This window comes from Capsicum annuum, chromosome 7 (genome assembly GCF_002878395.1).
Source record: "Capsicum annuum cultivar UCD-10X-F1 chromosome 7, UCD10Xv1.1, whole genome shotgun sequence".
NCBI classification, from domain to species: domain Eukaryota; kingdom Viridiplantae; phylum Streptophyta; class Magnoliopsida; order Solanales; family Solanaceae; genus Capsicum; species Capsicum annuum.
In genome coordinates this window covers 92,783,942-92,809,292 of record NC_061117.1, presented here as the reverse complement: position 1 = coordinate 92,809,292, position 25,351 = coordinate 92,783,942, and positions in this window count along the sequence as shown.

Genomic DNA, 25,351 nt, shown 5'->3' with positions numbered 1-25,351 from the left:
AATGTCTAAATGGTCTACGCTACCTAGCTATCTTTTTGCTGAAGAAAAATTATGATGAGATGAACTTGGGTGCCAAAACCCTTCTAAAATATTTTCCAAAACTGCGAAGAATGTGGACTACCCCTATCTGCGTTGATAGTTCAAGAGACTCTGTGCAATTTCACCCACTCTGTAAGGTAAAATATCATATGACCCTCATCCAATTAACAATTTTTTATTGGGAGGAAGTATCTTGACTTAGTCATTCGATTCATAATAACTCAAACAAAATCATGTTGTTAGCGAATACAGGGAAACCCATAATGAAGTCCATGTTCACCAATTCTTTCTTTTAAGTAGGAATTGATTTCCTGAGTCAAACCTTGACCTACTAGAAATTTTGATGCTTCGCCACATAATTTGAAATATCATTATTCATTCCATTCAGCGATATACCCATTGGTAGAATACATTAAATGTTTTACTTTGGAGAACACCTTTCATCTTTGCAAAATAGTATCACCATCTTGTTTAGCCTACACCTCAATAACTAAAGAGGATTATGAACTGTTCTAAACCATGACACTACCTTTGTCAGAATCAACCGACTAAAATCAAAATCTAGAAAGACTATTAACCTGACAAAGTAACTATTTCTTCATACCCTGTACATGAATAACACTTTCTATAAAAAAACCTGCTACGAGCATCAACAACAACATTGGCCTCACCTAGATAGTATAAGACACTAATATCATGACTTTTGGAAATTATAGCCATCTACTCTAATGAAGATTTAGTTCCCACTGGCTGAACACACACCGAAGGATCATTAATTAGTGATCAAGTATATATGAACCCCATACAGATAATAATTTTAAATCTATACGGCAAAAACAATTGCTGCCAACTCTAGATCATGACTCAAGTAACTCTTCTTTGGATGTGTGAGCTATCTAGAGGCATATTTAATCATCTTTCTATGTTGCATAAAAAAATAACTAATACTTAATCTTGAAACATCACAATAAACCACAAATATATATGGACCCTCTAACATAATCAAAATTTGAGGGTAAGTGAGTTAAGTCTTCAACTTTTTAAAATTCTTATTGCCAGAATAAGACAACTAAGACTTTATTTTATTATATGCCTCTCTTGAAATAGGGGAAGCATTAGAGGGAAATCCATAAACAAACCATCTATAGTAATTGGGTAAACCTAAGAAACTCCTGATATTTGATGGACAAATGGGTATTGACCAATGCCTAGATGCTTTAGTATTTTTAAGATTAACATGAATTTCATCCTAGGAAATTATATGACAAAGGAATGAGATTGATTTCAACAAATAATCACACTTATTAAACTTTGCAAATAAGTAGGTATCTTTGAGAGTCTAAAAGACAATTCTCAAATGGTTTTCATGTTAATATTTACTCCAACAATATACAAGGATATCATTTATAAAAATAATGATGAATATGTCCAAGTTCTACTTTGAGACTCTATTTATCAAGTACATAAAAGCTACAAGAACATTATTTGGTCGAAAGGACATAACTACAAACTTGAAGTTACTATACTAAGTTCAGAAGGTCGCCTTCAGGGTGTCACATTCTCAAAATCTAAGTTGATAATAGCTAGATTTAAGGTTTATCTTTAAAAATTAACTAGCACACTAAAGTTGGTTGAAAAATTTCTCGATCTTAGGAATCGGATATTTATTCTTGATTATGACTTTAGTTAGTTAATGATAATTAATAAAATCTTTATCTAAAAGATATTTGAATTATTCCTTCAATTCCTTAAGCTTAGCTGGAGACATTCTATAAGGTGAAATTAAAATGGGTTGGGTATCTAGAAGCACATCTATTCCAAAATCTATTTTCCACTCGGAAGAAGATAAAATGGATCTTTAGAAAACACATTTGGGAATTAATTAACCATTATAATTTACTAAAGAGTTGGGTCTCAGGATTTAAATCCTAAATTCAAACAATATTATGGATAGACCTTTAAAAATTATATTTTTGGCCTTCAGGTAAGAAACAAAAAAATGTATGGATGCTAAAGTACTACACTTCCATTCTAATATTGGCTTATTTGGCAATTGTAGTTGGACTACTCTATTTCTATAGTCGACTATGTCATAATAGAAATGTAATAAATCCATGCCAAGAATTAAACCAAAGTCATTCAAGTCTAACTCTAAAAGATCAATTGAGTTGACTTTCTGAAAAACTACTACTAGTAAATATCTGTATACCTGTTAGGCTATGAGTAATTTTCTAATAGGAGTAGATATAGAGAAATATTGTAAAAGGGTCTTGGAAAATGACACCAAATTTTACTAAAATATAGGGAGTCAGGAAAAAATCTGTGTCCCTGGTATCTAATACGGCATAGACATGAATATTAAAGACACATAACATACTAGTGATTAAATAAGGGCACTACTCTTGATCATGTGGAGTATGAAGTACATAAAATCTATTCTAATGTTGTTCACAACCTACACTAGATAAGGCACTTTGTTGAGATGAGCAACCTGCTAGAGTTGCTGGGCAGTTGAGCTAAATCCATTGATGAGCATCTTTTCCCCTATATGAAGCCACTGGATACTCTTTCAATCTATGAATTATATTGACACATATAAAACAACTACCACTATAACTATACACAATTTTATGTGGTTCTTACCACATTTATTCCAAACTAGATGAGTATGACCACTAGTAGCACTAGCATAGGACTTATATCCTGGTGTCCTATCCTCATTATCCTATCTGAACTAGTGTATTAGGGAACTAACAGAGGATGAGAGTGGACCAAAAGACCTCTAATGGAATTAAGAACAATTATCACCACTCGACCTCTATTGATAAAAGTCAAAACTGCCTGTTTTGGACCTCTTATTATCCTTCTCGTTCTCCTTAACAATTTCTTCCTCAAATTTATTGATCCGTGTAATAAACCTGGACATGCCCATTTTGTTAAAAAAATGGAAATTCTAAAATCTTTGACCATAGTTAAAGACACACCTAACATAAACATACTCATTTAGGCCCTGTAATAAGACATCACTACTAACGCATACTTAGAGAGCTAATTAAACTTAAGAGAATACTCTATTATAGACATGTTTCCCTATTTCTAATTAATAAATCCTAAACCTTGGATTCTCTTAACTCAAGTGGGAAGAACATATCAAGGAATAGAGCTACAAGTTTATCCCAATAAACTAGATTTGCATCCCCACCCCTATCTTCCTTCAATTACTTATTCAAAGTCTGAATCTCTCTTTTTAATTGATAAGAAGATAATTCTACACTATCTACTTGAGGGACGTCAAAGATCTGAGTGACCTCTTGAATGGCATCAACGAACTCCTGTGGATCCTCCTCTATATTTGTACCATAAAACCTGTGAGGATTAATTTGAGTGAAATCCCAGACTCTAGGTGCTACTATAATATTATTTAGGTTGACCTATGTAAAAACTTGCTAGTTAACTTTGGTAGTGATTTCCTGAACTTGCACCGGGAAAGTAGCCCTGAACTCAGCATGTAAGATTTATTCGTGAAGGGTGTCTGCTAGTGTAGGTGGTGCTTGATGGTTTCCATTTCTTTTACCATTTCTATTTCCCTTTCTCCTTCCATTAACTCTTTAAGGAGGAAATTTTCTATAATTGTTTAGCGCATGAGTTAGAAGGATATTAAATAGAGTTCAAACTCTCTTGCAAGATATGAGCACGTAAGAAGTAAAAACTTTCCTAAAATATTTCATAACCTCTTATTTATAGGGGTGGAGCACTTCACACCCATGAACAAGGCTCTACTTAATGCAATTTTCAAACACTATAGTACCCTTTAAATCTGATTCTTTGATACCAAGTTTGTCACTAGTCGAGAGTATTCCTTAATCATATACTATGGTCGGAGTCACAAATGACCCCAAACTAATGCATCACCTGGCATTACACTATGAATACTTTATAAAAGCCAAGAATCACTAAGCAGAAGGTAAATATAAATGATATAAATAAATCAAAAAATAAACTTAATAGTCAAAATATAAATCATCTACACAAAACAAAAAATTTAAAAACCACTATATATCCATATGAATGTCTATACTAATTGGAGTTACTGGGACAAGCCCCCATCTAAATCTTAACTATTAAAAAACTAAAATAAATATAAAGTAAGTATACTAAAACAAGTACTTAATAATGTGGACTCACTGAACCCTACTACTGAGGAGACAAGGGAATGTGCTAACTGTGAACTAGATGTTGTGTGTTTGAACCTTTATTATAATGCAAAATAAAGTATGTAGCCAGTACATTGAATATGCAAAGCATACGAGATATTAATTATACTATATAAGTTGAACATAAAAGGATAAGCTGGGCATGGAACTGAGGGATGCAAGCTGATGCAGTGTAATGACCCACTCCTACACCCCCGATGTAACAAAAACCTTGAATCACAAATGGCATGAGCAAACCACTTGGTCTGATAGTAACTAATAAAGCTTAACTTTTGATAAAAATATAAAAGATTGAAACATGTTCTAAATTTTGTGAAAAAATATAATTAAAAAAAAGTAGGAACTCATATTAGCCGTAACATTACAAATGGTTAACTGACTTAACTCGGCTTAAAAATATCTATGAAGCCTCTATTATATAGAGTGAGTTTGATAACCTTAGGTAACAAAAAAAATAGACAGTAGAATACTGCTAAGTCCCCAAAAGATGAGAACTCCCTTAAGTTAATAAAATAGCGTACTATAAGCATCTGCTTACTAACCTACATTTTTGAAAGATCAATGCTACATACTCAAATGATGTAACCCCAAAAAAGGGTGTTAATACGTATGAATGTACTAGCATGTGAAGTACTAAACTTAATCTATACTTTATCTGCAACTGATAAATATGGAAAACTGAGACATGAATAACATAATCATAAAATAATTCTTAATAACTAAAAAGAAGGATGAATAACCTAAATGGTCAAATGTAAAGAACTGAGATAAAAATTCTTAAAACTACTTGCTAACCTAAATTTTGAAATTTAATGTACTAGAGATAAGAAATTAATTAAAATGTTTCATAAAATCAAGAGTGAAAATCCATTGAATAAAATCTAAGCAAGACTTCATAATAATGCTACATAAATTCTATATGTAGTTTTGTTGTAGAGTAACTAAACTTCAAGGACTTAGGTCCATAGATGTGCGACATACAGTACAGCTAGCATGCGCCAACTACATAGTATTATCCTCTTGTGTCACAACTTGCAGGTGCTATTTTATACTGACTTGGATAGCTAGTCCAATGATATGTCATCCATAATCATCACTTAACTAAAAAAGAAAATAGAAGCCTCATCATCAAATGGTTTTTGCAAATTCAAAAGAGTGAAAAGAGAGACAGTAAAACATCATTTCATCACTGCTAAAGTTTTTAGCTATCTATGTAAGCTTAAATTGAAATTGTTCTTGAGTGAGTAATGATTTGTAATTGAACTGCTCATGCTATAAGTGTTGTGTTTATTTTAAGAGTATTTAGTTACAGTTACCAAGGATAGTTATTGATTAGAGGTAATCAGTAGAGAGGCCCTTAGTAGAGTTACCAAGATGATTTTGTAGTAGAGTTGCTACTAGAAAAAAAAGCCTAGAGGTAAGCTAAGATCTAAATTATAATCCAGAGGTTGATTATAGTTGATTTCTTTAGTGCATGAGAGAGAAAACTATGGTTTTTTCCTTTCTATGTTTCCACGTACGAATCATGTGTTCTTACCTTCCTTTAGTGTATTTATCTTTCTAGCACCTCAGAGTTTCTTTATTATTGTATCAATTGTGACTGAATTTGAGGGACCAGCTCCCTCAGTATGTGGTGCAATGTGCAAGGGTTCCAACAATTGATTTTAGAGTTGGTTCACTCTAAAATGTTCATACCTAGAGTGTTCTGGTTATCATGGTTTCTATAACTAAACTAGTAGTAGAAAGAAAAGAGGCAAGAAGGTAGACATTCCTTACAATGAAAGCTTTAAAGTCTGACCTACGGGAAGAAGACACCAATGGTGCACTTTTGGCAACAAAAAATATTAGATATATTAAAAGAAGTGGTCTACTTATCATAGGGAATTAAAAGATTTAAGGTGGTCACAAAGATTTTTACACTAAAGCATTCATGGAAAACAGCAAAATACAAAAGAGTAATAAAAATCCTAAAAATACAAGATGGAAACCAATAATTGAGAACACTGAAAAGAAAACTCTTTTAGTATGGGAAGACTCTACCAGTAGTCCAGATAAAGATAAGAAAAATAGAGGTAGATCTATGCTAGAAGTGGAAGAGAGTCTAATTATCTATGATTCTTTGTTTTCTTTCTTGGGAAACATAGATGCTGAAAAGGAAAAGAAGATAACATTGTTTCATATCAGTGAAAATCTAGATAACTATTCTATAAAGAAGATAAAGAAGCTTACTAGATTATTAATAGACTTTGTGTGTGAATTAACCGCCAAAAAAATATTCTAGAGGATAAATCTGTTGATCAAAAACTAAAATTAATTGCATTAACTCTCTATATATCTGAAGTTAAAAATGGTTATTCAATTGAAATTTGAAAATCATAGATGTATGAGCCATTTGGAGAAGGTGGATGAATCGAACAACAAAGGAAAGAGTAAAGCATTGTAGTTTCAAATTGATTTTTAAAAAAAATTCAAGGATTCTTAAGAAAAGTTTATGTTAGCACTCCACAGGAATAAAGAGTTAGAAAGGGACCTAGTCTGTTTGAAAGAAAAAGTGAACTAATCTCTTCAATGAACTTCTTCTTAAAAGATCGTTTCTAATCTACTGTGTCAGGGTGTTGATAAAGATAGAGGGTTGGGCTATTAAGGAAAAATTCAACATGTTGAGTCAAAAGGAACGACTATTTAGTATTCTAGAATCATAGAGTATAAAGTAAAGTGTATTCACTATGAAAGAGTTGGACATGAAAAAAGGGGATGTCAGCACTGCATAAGTCTAGGTTGAGGAGTACTAAACATATTAAGTAGGAGAATGCGTACTTTGAGGGCTTCAATTCTTTAAAAATGGCAATGAGGAAGCTATTACTGCCTAGATGGGCTAAGAAGAACATGATCATGTGATTTTCTTTGTACTGGGAACTCGAGCTCATATGGGTTCCTAAATATAGCTTGTGATCATTATTTCAAGCATGGTAAACGGATAGCAGTCAGGAATAACGTGTTAATTGAAAGGCTTAAAAGCTAAATTTTGAAAGGATTGACTATGTTCTCTCTCTCATGATACTTTAAGATAAAGGTGTCTTATTGATAAAGAAATTAGTTTGAGTGACCTGGTCTAAAAGAAACTTGTCTTGAAGAAAACCTCATGCAATATAAGGAGCGTAAAAATTTAAGACAAATTGGAACTGAGCTTGATCAAAATGCCCTGAACCAGCATCTGAGTTAATATGACACCTCAAAAACTTAGCCATGATTAGGAAATATATCCATAATATTAGGTGCACGATTAATCTAACTCGGCTTCATACCATTGAATGTATACACCCATGGGGATAACTTAGAAGGATAACAACTGAAGCTGCATAAGTTCAGAAGTTATTTAAACTGAGAGAGGCTTGGTCCTATCTCTCATGGTAGTACACACAAAATGCCTAAGTAATCACAAAATACTATCTAAAAATCCATGTCTGTCTCTTTTCTAAAGTTTCAAATCCTTTGTAAGACGTAGAGTCCCACTTATTAGATAAGACATGTCAGTTCAAAAGAAACTTCTTTTAAGGAAATTGATCATCATTAAAACTGCTAAATTAGTACTTATTGTCAAATGTACCTCAAATAATCCTATTCATTTTCCTAAATTAGCAATCATCCCTTAACTAAGGTGGTTCATCATTAATGGATATTGTCATTGTCTCCTCAAACTCTACTTGAAATCCAAAACCCATAGTCGAGTTAGACTCCATTGAAAAATCCTTAACCCTATTAGTTCATGACCAGGAAATCATGAAAGACAATTCAAACAAAGGGTCTAGATCAGCAATAGAACAAAAAAATCTTTAACCAAAAACTCCTAATTTTTTGTGTCATCTGAAAAATTAGAAAAATATTAATTTTATGAAACACAAAAAGAACTAGATTATTCTACATATTAAGACTCAAGAAACATATTTGCTTAGTTTTTATGATGAAATTCCCATTAAAAGAGTTGATCTTTCCTCTAGAGAGAATTGGGTAACTAAGAACCTACTACTACTAGCTTGTGACAACATAGAAAACTCAGTTGATGACATAGATTAAGAGGTTTGTTATTTTGTTGAAGTGAATGGGAGAAAAGATATGTTTTTACCTCCGAATAATGAAAATAAAGACATTGACCACAAAGTACCTCTGAGATGTACTGTGAAGAAATTCAGGAGAAATAGAAAAAGGAAATATAGAAATATTGAAGTTGTTGAGATTGATAAAGGATAGAAAATGAATTCAAGGGGTATTATTTCAATCAATAAGGGAAGAAAGTATGATATTACAATTGAGATGACCATGTCCTCCATATCAAAATTTGGTAGCTCGTCTAGAATAAGGTAGAAACATATAGCTTTCAAGAAAAGAAAAGAGTTTGAGTGAATAGGTTCGATGAAAATAACAACTGATGATAAAGGATAAACAAGTAGTTAGACTATAAGAAATAAAATATATGAAGAAAAGAATACAATGACCAGAGAAAAAATGATTGGGAATCTGAAAACACAAAAGGTCCTGTCAGAAAGAATATTTGATCCCAAAATATATGAGAAACCTAGGATAATGGAATTGGCTGAGTATGTTTGGCGTAAAGGCTGGTTACACTTGTTTGACAAATAAAACCCCATGTTTTTTCGAAATAATTTCAAAGAATTTTACTATACCATGGAATTCTCATAAGATGGGCTAAACTTGTCTGAACAAGTGCAAGGAAAGTATATCAATTTGGATAAAGAAGGACTGGGAAAAATCTTAGCGGTAATAGTTTTTGGAGTCAGTACTGCTAGAAATGAACAACCCATAGCAGAGTTTATGATCAATGCCTCTATGATGGGAAAAACATCCTGAGAAGTTGGGTAAAAGAATTTCTTTAATTATGAGTTCTAGTTAGCATTTGAATTTATCACCAATGTCCTATTGTCGAGATAAGGAAACACTAAAATTACATCTGGAGCTGATCGGTTCTTGATAACATGCCTAAGTAATATTCAATTAATAGATATGCCTTCTCTTATTATTGGCCACATGAAGAAAGTAATTCTTAAGAAATATGGGAGACATAGAATTCCCTATGGGTATGTCACGACCCGAAACTGGGCCCTGGCCGTTATGAGCATTTCGAACAATAAAGGGACGAAACACCCCTATCTATCTGGTAATCATGAACATTATTTATATGATAAAATGAAACATAGAAGATACAAAATATTACAAAAACATGGTCACGAGTCTAATGAAATCAATAATGGGAAATAATGTCCCACAACATCTATCGACATTTGAAAACCGTCTGTGAAATATCTACTACGTGACTAAAACAAACAATTGTTTGAAAACTGGGACATGGCCCCAAGTAGACCCAAAACTATTAAATTGTAAATAAACTGCCAGACATCAGGCCTTCCGGAATATAGAAGGCTTACCATTTGTCTCTACAAAACTTTCTAAAGACATTACTGATTTTTTGGACCCCTAGACTGTGCCTCCGAACCTGGGAGGGAGGGGGATCAATAAAAAGTACTGGTACACAGAGTAATCCAAAACAAAGTAAAGATTTTTATATAAACTAAATGAGAGCTGTTATAAAACACATTATTGCAAAATGATTTTGAAAATATATGGGCGTAGTATACCGATTTTTCAACAACAATGCAACACATCTGAGCTAGGTGGTATACCCTACAAATTCACAGTTTCACAAACTGTTAAATCTCAGTTGTCGTAAAGATTAGAGTATAAGTGAGGGAAAGAAACACAAGATCACACAGTAGGGTATCTCGACCCAATCAAGTATGGTAGTGCACAGGATCACAAAGTAGGGCTCATAACCATAGTTCTAATTTACAATGACATAATGTCAGGTACACAAGATCACACAGCAGGCTACCAAGTTCCCGAGTCGGCAAACACGATTTCCAGCGTAGAGTCATTTGACTCGTTCTTTCTTCGTGTAGCCACCTATCTCACAAAATCAATCCATGAAACTCATTTTAATTAATCACATGTCATACTCTACAAGGTATCGTCATACACAACTTGCAAGTTATCAATATCACATCAACTTTCCAACTTCTCATACAATTTACCACATGCACATATGTATGACTTTCACAAAATTAAAACACATTCACCATGGTTCTTATCATGCAATTATTCAACAAGTTTAATCATCTATGAGTAATGTCATATCAATTGCAAAACTCATGCTAAAAATGGTTTAACACTAGTATATTATGGGTATAAACATTATCATGGGGAATTTAGAAAATTCACAACTCATGTACATCGCACCCTTTTGAAATTTCACGTCATATGTTCACAATTCAACCATTTAAATACATTCAAACAAACAACCCGATGATATCTCAATAATTCTTTCAAAATCATATATCAAAACATGTTATTTGTATCAATTGAAAACCCCCATTTGAAAAAACATATATATACTTGTATAAATTTAAAGTCTTGTGTAAATTCCTTTTTCAAAACATACCCATGAAATCTAGGACAACCCCATGTACCTCTATTTATGATAATAATGAATGATTCTTCAATCTTAAGGATTGGGGATTCCAAATCTCTAATTATCTTCAAAAACTCACGGTTGAATCTTAAATTATTTGGGATTCTTGTTTGAAACCCTATAGAGCGTTCTTGATGAATTTTGGTGAAAGTGTATGTATTTAGGTGTATTTGGGGTTAAATCCCGTGTATGGATTGGTTTGGGGCCATGGGAAATGTCTAGTTTGACCTTACAATTTAAAATTCAGGACTGGAACGCCATATAAGGCTTCACCGCGACACGCTGAAAATCACGATGAGCTACTAGAATTGACAATTGTCAATCTAAGGCTCATCGCGATGCGGTGGCCAGTCAAACTGGAATGCTAACACTAAAAATGCTTTAACTTCTTCACCGAGTATCTGTTTTAGGCAAATTTTGTATCGATGGTAAGCCAATTAGAAGATCTTTCATTTGATACATAGTAGGCCACCCCTTTCGTCATATATAATGAGTTATGATAGATTGAAGTTGACCCAAGTTTAAACAATCACTAAAACATGAACGATAAGATAGTTTTCAACCCGTCTTTGAGTTAAGGGACTTCTATGATCTCAATTCATGCTCGACTAGATTCACACACTACATAATTGGTTACACACTAAATTTGCATAGGATTCATGAATCTTGCAACCTCTATGTGAAAGAATAATGGTTTACATTTTAGCCCGAAATGCGGGGTGTTACATTATCTTCCCCTTGGGATCATTTGTCCCCAAATGATGGGTAGGGCCTTGTTGAAGTATTAAAAGTGTAAAATAAAGAGCATAGTCTCACATTAAACATTTTTCCTCAACAAAATATGGAATGCTAGCAAACAAAATTTATGATAACCCCTAGCAAAACTTGTAAGCACGAAACATGATATAATGAGACTTTACATAGGGATGATCTTGCACATGAGCTCTATGCATAATAATCTTCCAAAAATAAGGCTGGGATTTATTTGGTGATCATAGACCCAATTTATATTGGTACTAATAATAAAAGAAGATTTTTCACGGAAGGTAGGATAAAATAATTCTTCATCTCTCATGATACAACGAAATAGATATGGCACTTTGAAACACCACTCATCCATGTCCAAACAACAAACAACACACTTCATCTCTTCCAACTTACAGTTCTTCCATCACACATCTAACCCTAAGAGTTTGAGCCTCAATACAAAACTCTTTTTATGCTGAAGCCTAACTCGGAGTAACAAGGTGGTAACTTAAGCTACAGGACCCTGTACTATACATCCCTTTAAAAAATTCTTCATCTCATCAATATCAGGTAAAAACACCAAACTCCTAGTTTTGAAATCAACTTCTTAAAGATTAAATCAATGGTAAAAGATATATATATATAAATTTGGAACCTACCCACACAAATTTAATGAAAAAACTTTTTGAAATGAACTCAAACCGAACTCTCAAGGATGAAAAATGAAGATAATTATGAAAATGAAAAAAATGAACTTTTTTGATAAACAACACCTCACAATCGCAGTCCCCACCTCATAATCATGAGAGACTATGTTAGTCGATGTTAAGTTGGTAATTGCAACTATCCAGCTGGGCCTCACACCTACAATGAGTAAAGTTGACTCGGTCCATGATATTACTTTTCACAATCAGAATGTCACACCTTGTGATGTCAATGAATATATGGTTCAAATTACAATCGTGATATGTGTCCATGAAATAATGATAAAGCCCCTGATGTTGCATAGTAAAATACACTAGTAGTTTGGGGCTCAGAAAAATAGTCCCTATTGAAACTTTAGGATTTGTTTGAAACCCTAATAAAATAAATTAGATATATGACTAGGAAAATTTTAGATGTTCCAGACTCAATAAAACTATCAATTTTCATTTGTAAGAGGTCATTTACAAAAAAAAATTAGTCCCCATGGCTCCTTTATATCCTAAATTAACTAGTTTTTGTTTAAGAGGTCAAAATGCAAAATAAATACTAGACTCCAATACTAACAATGGAACTAACCCAAAATCAGTATTATGGATCTAATGGAACTATCTAAATCGCTATGCAATGGTTGAATCATAAAATGTTGAGTAAAGTCAATTTAACCTCTTTTAAAGCCTCCAAGGGTTTCAACTCACTCAAATTGCTACCAAATATATTGAAGTCCATGTCAGCCAATCACACAACTCTTAAATAGCATTTAAAAATAACGGGGGAGTGCAAAATGGTCAAAACATATAAGAAGGTGAAATTCACAAATATGGTTGTTACAATTTTAGATGAGTCTTGTGTACCTAAGTGGGATGTAGTACAATTAGATATGAGTTGATTTTAATGGGGAGTTGTTTCTTTCTCTAAGTAGAGAAATGCAGAAAGTTGAGATAGAAAGAATTCCATTGGTTAAGGTTCATGGGAGGCATTGTCCAACTATTGAGGGTGTTTGGGGAACCTAGTGGGTTATGGTAACCCAATATGCTCATTTTTTAAGCATTTCAACACTTTTTATTCCCTAATTTATGAGGACCAAAGTCCTTTTAGTAGTTGATGTTTTGATGACCCTCTAGGTTATTTTTTTGGCTTTCATATAATTTATTCATTTTGATCTTCCCGATTCTTGCCACCGATCATTTATGACCAGATAAGACAGGTGGTTTGGTTCTCGAGCAGTTTGTTAGATAATTTTATCAATACCAAATCTATTCTGAAATATTTGGTTTAAATTAGAATTAGGTAAAAACAAATACTTTATTACCTTTTAAAAATATTTTATTTATTTACGACAATTCTTTAGATATGATATATTGATATTATTTTATAAAAATTTTTGCAATTTATTTCTATTTAAAAGGAGATATGAATCTAGTTATGCTATAAATTTAGTATTATCTGATAAAGGCTTTACTTAAAATAATTTTCTATTTGTTATAATTTAATCAAAAAGTTGTAATTTTTTTACCGTGAACTTATGCAATATTCGAGTATATACAAAATGGAAAAAAAATTTGAGGTTCAAACCTCCCACTTCCACATCACAGTGGGGTGTGTGAAAGAAATTTTGTAATGAACCTCTAGATTATTCACTTGATTTGCATTCATTTTGTGCATTTTAAGCCTTCCCATATCGGTTGTAGGTTATTTGTGACTTGGCAGAACTATGGATTGAGTTATAAAATACTTTGTTTGGAGTTTAGGCTCAAGACCCTAGTTTAGAGCTTTGTTATTTGGGATTTGGTGTTGGAGAAAACCTCCTAGTGGATAACCTTAAATGAGAATTCTTATAGTGCCATCAGCTCTAGAATAATGAATTTGGCTTAAGGGAACTTTTGTTCAGGTCCGAAGGCTTCCAAACTAATTTTGGGGTCTTACACGGATTCTATGAAAAATGATACTATAGGTGTGAGACCCACCTTTAGTCAAAGATATCTCGGATGAACATTTGATGGTTTTATTAAGTATAAGACGTCAAATTTGGGATGTTATCATAGTTTTTTTTTACGCGTATGGGGTTTTGAAAGATTCCTAAGCACCTAGTCTTAGTCAAAATTTGGACTTAGAAAAATCTGGTACCTGGTATTTAATACTTGATAGGACCACTTTAGTGCTCATCGTGCCACTTTAGTGGCTAGCACTTTAACGCCCATGGCCTATTGGCTGAGGCCCACTTTAGTGGCCAGCACTTTAGGTCCATGGCCTATTGTGGCTGAGGGTCGCTTTAGTGGCAAGGGGTCCGCTTAAGAGGAACCTACTTTAGTACCATTGGGTTCACTTAGTGGTACCCGCACAAAGCTTTCAGATCACTTTAGCAGTAGGCGCTTCATGCCATGATGTCCGCTTTAGCGGTACCTGGAGACCTTTTATCTCCCTTTCCTCACCAGATTTTCTACCATTTCTTTACCCATTTTCACACTAATTTTAGAGCTCAAAGAGAGGAAAAATAGAGAATCATTCACTGAAGCTAAGGTAAGCTGGCCGAACACTTATTGGTCATTTTCCATTAATTTTCCATCAATTTCCATCCTATGTTATGGTAAATTCTTAGAGATTAGATCTTTAAATTCCTAGATTTTAGGGACTGATTTGGGACCCAAATGTTGTACCATTTGTGCTTAACTTTTGATCACACATGCCTTGTCATTCAAGGGACCTCATGGTGGATTAAATTTTTTATTCTATTTGCCAGCCTTGCAGGCCAGTTCTTGACCAAAATTTTAACCCGACCCATAGTATAGCAATATGAGATATATTTTACTCCTAACAATATGTAGATTACTATTTTGATAGTGTGAAACATTTAGAGATTATGGAATGAAGGTATACGATTTGTAGGCGATTCGAGGACTTGTGATTCAGCATCGAGATATGATTCTATCCACTCTTCTTCATGAAATAGTGTTTTAGATCTGTTGTAAGCTTGATACGGATGTTATGATATGATTATGGATAGAAAAACATGACTTACCCTAAGTTTCTAGTTTGAGAAATAGAAGGGTGAATCGACCCTTAAGGTGAAGTACTTTTTATGCTTCTAAGATCATATTACCCTAGGTTACTAGCCTGTTAGACATAGTTGAGGCTAATACCCCTCGATGGATTATGATGGATTCTCAAATTATTATATGGTTATGTCAGTTGTATTATTAGTCCCAAGGCCGTGATTATGATATTAGTTGGGATCTGGGTGAGTGATTTATATTTATAAAGGACATGTTTTAGTCTATTACTGCTCAAACTATCACAACTCAATATCTTAGGTCACGATGGAACCTACTATAATCCACCAATATCAAAGACAACTCATAGTTTGGAACTACTAGTAATAGACTACCAAAAGAAAAGAAGGAACAATGCGAAATAAGTATAGCAAAAGACTAAAATACATAATATAGTCATAAAAGGGGCTTGGAATCACTACAAGAGTTACTAATGTAATAAGATAACAAAATGACATGCTAAGTGAATATGCTGGTTAACCCATCCCTAGGTATAACAAAGAGAATAGTCCAGTACATAATAGGGAGAATAGAAATACTCTGAATGCCAGTAGCTCACCCTATGATTCCGAACCATAGCTAATATGCATATTGCGTACAATAATGGTGAGAACCTATACTATAATCTAAAGGCTGCAGAAGTTTAGTATAGGTATCAAACATGTAGTAATTAGTAGGAAATGCTAACTGTGCTCCAAAGATAATGAAAATATAATAGCATGTAAGACAAAATGTTAACTACACAAAAATATCTAGCATACTAAATAATAAAACTAATGAGAGAATATGGAAAAACTATCCCATTCAAGCCATAAATAGGTCCTAAGAACTATACTATATATCACTAGCCATTATACGAATAAAGAATGGAAGAAGGATGTGTATATATATATACAAGAAGTAGAAATAGGTTTACAAAATAAATAAATGAGAGGAAGGGTGTAACACCCCAAAATCTGATTTTGAGATATAACACGGTGCTTAAGGCTACAAGTAGCTCTAAGCAAACCCTTTCAGCCTGTTACTACTTCTGACACTTACTTTTAGGATGGATAAAGAAAAATAATGGCACTGTCATAACATATCTCAATTGAAATAACAAAAGAATACTATCTGAATAGCAACATGCTGAAAAGGCAAAAATACCACTGATAGTCTAGTCTGACAAAGCCTCTACTACTCAAGAACTAGAGAGCCATTAGGATAGATCCCTAAATAACTCATAATCAATTGAAAAGAAATAACCCAACTACTATGAAGATTGAAATCAGGGAAAAACAGGTCCTTAAACCATAAGGAATCACCAAAGGTGTAGATCAAGGTACTCGGAGATCACTGACGCTGCTAAGACTGAGCACCTGAACTTACATTCTGAGACAATGTAGCACATAGACGTATATGTGGATCAGTACTTTGAGGATGTACTGAGTATATGTGGGTGTATGCGATACTTAAAATAATAATGTCATAAATCTTTATAAAAATCATGCATGCTAATATAACTGACTCACATAGCTCGAATAATCTTAAAATTTCATATCTCGTAAATTATGAATAATTGAACACATAGTATAAATCTCATCTCAGGGAACATACTTTACTTTAGAAACTGTTTACTTACTCTTACTAATAGGGAACACTACTTTCTTGGGAAAATTTTACTTTAAGAAACTACTCTGAAAAATCTTATTATTAGGGAGGTTGTCTTAACCTACATACACCATGTAAGATACATGGAGTCCAACGTCTTGTCCTTCTAAGAAAGAAACCTCACGTTGGTGAGAGGCATCATACTATTGTTAGGGAGTATAACCTCAACTCAGTGATCACTATCTCTGCCTCGGTCCCATAAATCTCAATCCTATAGTGGCACGTAGTTCTGGGGTATGAAACCATAGTAACTTACCCAACTCGATGCTAAATACTACTCCCTTTAGTTAGCTATGCTCATCTCATGGAATCCACTTTAAAATAATCTCGTGGTTCACAATGAACCCAATTATGAAATCTGTAATCTCATTAAGAAAAGTGGATTTCAAAGCTACTATAATCGTCAAGGTCAAAAATTTCTCAATAATCTAAAAATACTCAAATGGTGGGTGCTTATATCACAAATGTTCTTAAAATTACAATATCAAATATGTCTTTGTGACCCATATATCAATATCACATTAAGACGTATCAAAATTCATACTTGATATCTTAAAGATTCATAAATCATATAGAAATTTGGAAATTTTCAGAAATATGCATTATAATCTTAATATACTCATGTACTTCAATTTCTAAAACATTGAAACCATCATAATCTCAAGAAATAATAGCATAGGGTATAAACCCATACTTCAATTTCATAAGAAAACATGTAAAACCATATATCTTTGTAATTAAAACAACTTTTCGGCATAAGGACGAAAGAAGTATCCTTGTTCAAACCCCACATACCTTACATTATGACTTGTAGATGAATAAACTTGCTTGAGACCCTTTTTCGTACTCTTAAGTAAGGGTTCTTGAAGCTTTTGGCTAGGGAACTTTGAATTTCAACTCAATTTGCAGAATTTATGGTGGGATCTTGAAGGTTTTGAAGAAAGAATTGATTTTTCTCTTGAGGGTTAATCTTGAAAGAAAACCCTAGTTCTTGATGCTTTGGATGATTTTGAAGTTCTATGCTTCATTTTGAATATATCTAAGTGTTAAAAGGGTGGAAAAAGACAGAAATTCCTTTTATAAATGGCTTAAAAATACTAAATGAGATCTACTACAGTAGGAGTGTCGGTTCGTCACTAGTCTGACTGCCCGTCAGATCGTCCATCGAACGTTGGTGAGAAAAAGGCCACACTACTTCATGGAGACGGTCTTAGCAATGGTCCATCAATAGCTTGATGGTCCATCGACCTGGCCATTGCACTTAGACCAAATGAGTGAGTTACTGCCTTGATTGTGACGGTTTGTCCACGGTCCATCGTAAGCTCGACGGTCCATCAACCTAACCGTCGAACCTGGGCAGTTCCGACAACTTTTAGTAAAATGACCATTACTTCTACCCCAATACCGGATTCGGAAAAAATTTGTATCGTTTGAAAGCTAATTTAATTTCCCACATGATAAAATGTACAATTTTGTAAAATTCCACATGGTTTAAACACCAAGCACTTTGGAAGTCATTCCTAAATCTTTTATAGATGGAAAAAGGCTTTACTTGAGATGCTCTAAAGACTTATACTACGAGGAAACTTTACAGGGTCTTACAAAGGGATATATGGTAATACTATAGCATCGATAGATAGACATATATATAAAAACAAGGTTAACCTAGATACAACCTAAGTAATCACTTTAGCATCTCAAGGTCTCCTAATCGGAGTATGAAATATTGCTAACATAATCAAGGTCCAAATCCATAATACCTAACCATGAGATAATCATGCAAAATAAAATAAACATAAGATAAAGGAAACAAAAACTTACCTCCAATCTCAATATCAGTCCAATAATACAACCTGTTATGAACTGATATTAGGTGGATTTATGCACCTAAGAGTAGTTATCTACGTTTACTTAGCTTAGTTTTGAGGACATTCATATGCGTAAAGATGTGATGTTTGTATGAATGAGCATACTAGTGTTTGGTCATGTTTTTGTAAAGTTTATGGTGTATTTATAATGAGTTTGGAGTCAAAAATTTAAGTTAAAGTTCAAATGCGAAAACTAGTACTCTTAGCTTGAGCTATGTTCCTTTCTAGTTTGTGCTATTAGATTCTATGTAGTTTTGAGCTCTAATTTGTGGTATTAAATATATTATAAGCCATCTATAAAAAATGAGGAAAAGTCACCACACATATTGTACTTAAAGGACAAATTCATGGGACTAGGCATGACCAAAGGACTAAGTGAAGGATTCGTGATAGGCCTCTATGATTCAATGTCATTCATATTGATAATGTGTTTTGTGAACACTGTTGGATTAATCATGAACTAGTCTTATGGAATTATGCTATGCTTACTTGCAAAACCCATTCATGTACATAATGTAGAATACCCTGTACTTCATGAAGTTTCCCAAGTTATGATACTATGGATGTAATATGTAATGAGTATGATATTGAAAGCTATGCAAGTATATACCTGTTGTATGAAATTTCCTTCCATGAAATAGATTGTTGAGAACTATGCTTAGTATGGAATCCCTTATTTATGATATTGTAAATTATGGACTCTACTTTTATGATCAAGTCAGTCATGTGTGTCAGTTTCCTTCCATCGAGTCTTAGGGGTACTTGTACCCGAAAATTATTGTTGTGTGCCTAGAGCTATGTTATGTTTTTATGATACTCTTAGTCAAGACATGATCTATAGAAATCAGTCGGCCATGTAACTCAGGAAAACTCAGTAATCTCAGTAGTTTAGTATTCTCAGAAATCTCAGTGCTCAGTAACCTCAGTAATCACAGTAAATCTCAGTAACTTAAGTACTCTTAAGCAGTCCACAAACTCATTATATTCTGTCTGTCATCGTAATCCAGTAAACTCAATTTTATCTACGCTAAACAATACCACTAGTATCAGTTCAGTTAATCAGTATTAGTTCAGCAAATCAGATAAGTTAAGTTATTTAGTTCAGCCCAGTTATTCAGTTCAGTGTCTTTCAAATAGGAGTAGGATTCAGCACCGAGCGAACCTAGAGATGGGGGCTCACCCGCTAGAATAGGACTGAGATCCCTAGAGACAATCCCTAAGTTTCAGAACTATATTGCCAGCGTAGGTATGAGATGTCACCCGTTAAATAGGATTGACATACTCTGGGGTCACCCGTTAACATATTTATATGTATAGGACTAATCCCAGGAGTTACCAGCTAGATTAGGATTGACTCCATAGTAGATGTCTTTACTGGTGGTGCGGTACTGACACCCTTCTAGTCAGGGCAGATATTGGACTCCAGTCAGCTTAGCTTGCGTCATGTCAGTTAGATGAACACATCCCACAGTTTTAGTTACAAAATTAGGGCTTTCAGACATAGTCAACTCAACTTAGTAGTATAGATTCAGTACTATTAGATACAGTTAATGGTTATCATTGTAAATAGACTTCAAAATCATCCATTAGCTAGTACTGATCTCATCTATGATCAATCAGTATCAAAATCATTAGATTTAAAGATCACCCGCTAGATAGGGCTGATCTCAGACTAAGTCAAATCATCCTTATTATTAGTATACTCATGATCACCCGCTAGATATGACTGATCTCAGATTTAGTTACTCCAAGTAGAATGGAACACATATAGTTCCATCAGAACTTAGACTGTCAAATACAGTCTCTTAATATAAGTTATATTGATTAGTCCGATCATTACAGTTATATCAGTTATATCAGTTATCATAGCTCACGTTACCAGTATTCAGTTTCAGGACTAATAGACACAGTCATTCAAACCAGTTCTTCATAATTTAAACTGCCAAAAACAGTCAATAATCTATTTATTACCTCAGTAATAGTAAAGTCATGTCATCAGCATTCATACTCAGTAGTCAGCATTATTACGAGTTTAGTTATAGTTGTTTATGCATGTATGTATTCTCACGTTCATACTAGTTAGCGTTGTTCATGCATATAACCCTTTGAATTTAGCCTACCTCACTCATATACTCAGTACATTCAGACGTACTAACGCATTTGTGCTATGGTGCTTTCTCTTATGTTACGCTATAAGTTAAGAGGCACGAGCTCCAAATCCGCAGTAGCATTCCAGTGTTCAGAGTTTGTAGTGAGTCCTTCTTATTCGAGGACGATATGATTAATGCTATATTTATTATTCAGTTTCTAGATGGAGTTAGTTGGAGACATTTTCCTTCAACTCCTTATTCAGTTCAGTTAGAGGCTTTTAGACTAGATGTTAGATTAGATATTCAGATCTCATTATTTTCAGTATTTATGACTTATTTTGGTATTGTTATACCTTTTTCAGATATTTTGTTATCAGACGTTTATTCAGTTCGAACCTTATGGCCTTTCATGTTTATGTTTCCATATTTTATGTATATTATGTAGTATAAAGGCACAGATATCAGTCATGGGTTAGCTTGTGGTCCTTCGAGATCATGAGCACCATGTAGCATTCTGGTTCAAAAAATTGGACTATTACAGAAATATACCTAAGTGACTTATTTGGTCCAATTACAGGATAGAATATCAATGCATTTAACTAAGTTCTCATATCCCTACTCAACTATGTAGTTGCGGGGATAAGTTAGATAGTTGATTAGAGGGTTGAAAGTCCATAGTCATAATATCAACTCTGTGGACCAACAACAAAGATAATTAAACTAAATAATGAAGTTCTATTGATTTGTATGATTTTTTGTAGAGCTTTGAAACTGGGTTTCACCTAATTGTTGTTCATAACCTTTAATTTATAGTATTGTTAAGTTTACTTTTAGTTTTAAATTTTAAATACTTTTATGCTTACCTTTTCACTTATTTAAAATTTTAAAGTGAGACAGAATTAAGAAAGTTCTTTGACACTAGTTTTTGTGGGATCAATACTGGGATTTTCATAAGGCCACTATATTACTTGGGTGGACCACGTACACTTACGTTTGTGCTTGGGTGCAACAAGTTACTGGGGACTTGTTAACAGGCAACCATCTTAGTTTTAGGTTTGATTTTTGATTTCTTAAGTGCTAATTATTTGATCTTAGCTTCTGAATTTGTAGGTACATGTTTGAAAAACTATAAAGTTGGCAAGGGATTTGGTTGAGCCATATCCAAACCTGAGCAACACTTACACTAACAAAGGAGAGAACCAGTACTTCTTTATCGAATCCTTCAAATTCACAAAGAAGAAGCTATTCTTGCACCCATGGCTGAAGATCCTCCAATTCGTAAGACAATTCATGAAGTGATCTCAATTATTCGAAGATCGACTACTAAAGGTAGATTTGAACTGAAGGAAAATATGGTGTCAGCTTTATCATAGTAGTGGTAAGTTCGGTCGGTTTCACATAAAGATCCACTAGTTAACATGCATAACTTCTTGGAGATCTGTGATATGATCATCCTAATCAGAGTGTCAATTGATTATATAAAATTAACACTCTTTTCTTTTTTACTTTTGGTTGAATCAAAGAAGTGGTTGAACATCGAGTTTGCAGGTTCTATAACTACCCGAGAAGATTTAGCCTGGAAATTCCTCATTCATTTCTTCCCATCAGCAAGATTGCGAGACTACGTAGTGATATTTTGAGCTTCAAGTAGAAGATGGATGAAAATCTTTTTTATGCTTGGGAGAGGTTTAAATCACTTCTTCGGGACTGCCCATATCACCAGCATTCCAATGAGGTATTAACTCACAATTTTGTTGAAACTCTAGACCATAATACAAAAATTTTGTTAGATTCTACTGCATGTGCTTAAGCATTGGAGAAAACTTATAATGAGATCTTTACCTTGTTGAACCACATTGCTTAAGGAAATCCTGACTAGCATCGTGATATGTCCAGATGCTCAATGAAAAAGGATTTCGTCATGATTAAAGTTAATAGTATCACAACCTTAGATGCCAAATTACCTGCTATGCATAATTAGATGATGTCTTAATTTAGATAGATGGGTGTGAACCATTATCACACTTAGGTAAATGCAATTCAGTAGACCCTAAGTTGATAAAGATCTAAAGCAATAAAGCAAAAATAACCAAAAGAAAGGAGATAAAGATGAGACAAACACTAAAGAGGCAATAATACACCCAGATTCAATATCAAAACACAAACTACTTGCATAAAATGAAAGATAGATAGTGAGACATAAACTATTATAAGCAATAGGAACTAAGTTCTGTATCAAACACCAAAACCCACTAAAACTCGCAATAGCAACACCACACTCTTACGTTGACACCAAAAAGACTTAAGCCTCCCCAATCACCAATGTTTCTATGCCAATTGTCAACACTAGTGAAATCCACACTAGATGCTAACCGTAATTACAATTATGGCTTTTTCAAGATCTACACTACAAACTCTCTCTCTCTCAAGAGAATTATATTTCAATAATATTCAATAACTAACAAAAATAGAAGCCTAAAAGTCTATTCAAAGTTATTTCATAAATACTAAACTACCCTTAATGAAAGGGGGATCCTATGGAGTGTAAAAGGAAAGCATCAAAAAAGCACAATTTCCTTAATGAGTCTTGAAGAGAGAGACGACCATGGAGTGTGGATAAGAGGTGGATTTAGAGTATTTTCAATCCCCCCCTTATTTAAACTTCAAATTGACACTTTCAAGTAGGCATCCAATGGCAAGCTCCTACGAACTCTTCCACACGTGGGTTTTCCTTATTGAGTCCACAAAATGATTTGCCCATGCATCTTCTTATGTCTTCAAAGTGACCAAAGCTTGAGTCCTTAGGAGCTACCCTTGAATGATAGCTTCAAAAGCTATGATGGCCATTTGGATTGTATCATCCCCTCATTCTTTAAAAGGATTCGACCTTAAATCCAAAGCTTACAAAATAGTAGGAGACATAAGCAAACACACTTTTCTTATGGCATGAGGGTTAGGGTTAACACAATTAATCATAGCATCCTACAAAGGTTGCACGCACTTCACATATAACCAATCATCCTTCTTTTGAAATATTAAAAACACATTGAAAAGGGTACAAAGGATTTAGTTATTACAACCATAAAGAGGCAAGGAAACTACAAAGGTCTACAAAAGTGATATAGCATTGTCATTACAATTGGACCAACCAATAAATATCCTACCCCGACATAAAATAAATTGAACACTAGCATGGATAACATCATAAGAAAAGAATTAGTGTAGGAAGGCATCAAGTGTAAAGGAATCATCTAAGATGCTATCATCAAAAATAATGCCAATTGAGTTAAAAGATATAGCACATAAGGACAGAATCAAGTGACTTCATCACATACGTCTTCTTTCTTTCAAGTGAAATATCAACTTGCCATCCACAAGTTGGGGTCCGAGAAACCTAAGCACAAGTGTGTCAAAAAGGATGCACATGCATAAGAAATACCCCAAAGAGGCAATGACACATTAGCCTTAGGGTCCTGAACCATGAAACAACCTTTGAGAAAGGGGTCTGTCATAAAAATATAGTCACAAAGAAGGGCATCACAAGAATGGATTTCATCTAAAATATTTTCAAGTAGGAGCTCTCTTCTTGGCCTACAAGTAGTGATATCTTGGTAAATAATGGAAACACTCAAAGGTGAACTCTCTTGGTTCCTTTTATTACTTCCTTTCTTTAGTGAACACTTAACCTTGTTTGAGATTTCTCCCATGCATAACTTGTGTCTATTAAGTGGGTTTCAAAGCCGTAAGAATGAATTTCCATCATAGGGAAGGATACCAAAACTCATAATCAAACTTCCCAAGAGGATACTGGAGTCAAATGGGTGATGTAGCCAAGGACTTAGGTCTCAGTCATTCTTACTTTACCCTAAGTTTCCATCGTCAAAATTAGGTATACCCTCTAGACTAAAATTAGTAATATCATGAACAAGAAGAGGGTAGATAAAGGTATGACATAAGTCAACTTCAACTATGGTGTCCTTATGCATACACTCACTACTTTCAAGCTCATCACTATTAGTATGCTCAACATAGGAAACAAACAAAGAATAAGTATATGGAATACCTAAAAAAAATATCACCTTCTATTCCAAGAGAGTAGTCCAAACATATATCCAAATAACAATGGGCAGCAAAGGATCACAATCAAAACCATTTGCACAAGTACAATCATAATTCGGGTCCCCTAATTATTCAAGCAAATCAATTTCATCTCCACCCTATTTATTATTTTGCATACCCTCACTAGTTGTTGGCAACTCACATACCAATATAGACTCACGTTGGTTTTCACAGGGGTTAACTAGTGTATGAATACTCTTATCACTTGGCAACGGAACCTCATTCATGTTACAAGTGCTAGCACTAGATGGACACAAATCGTTCTTATAAGAAGAATTAATTTTGTTATTTATAGGATCAACTAGTGCTTGTATACTTACAACAAGATTTT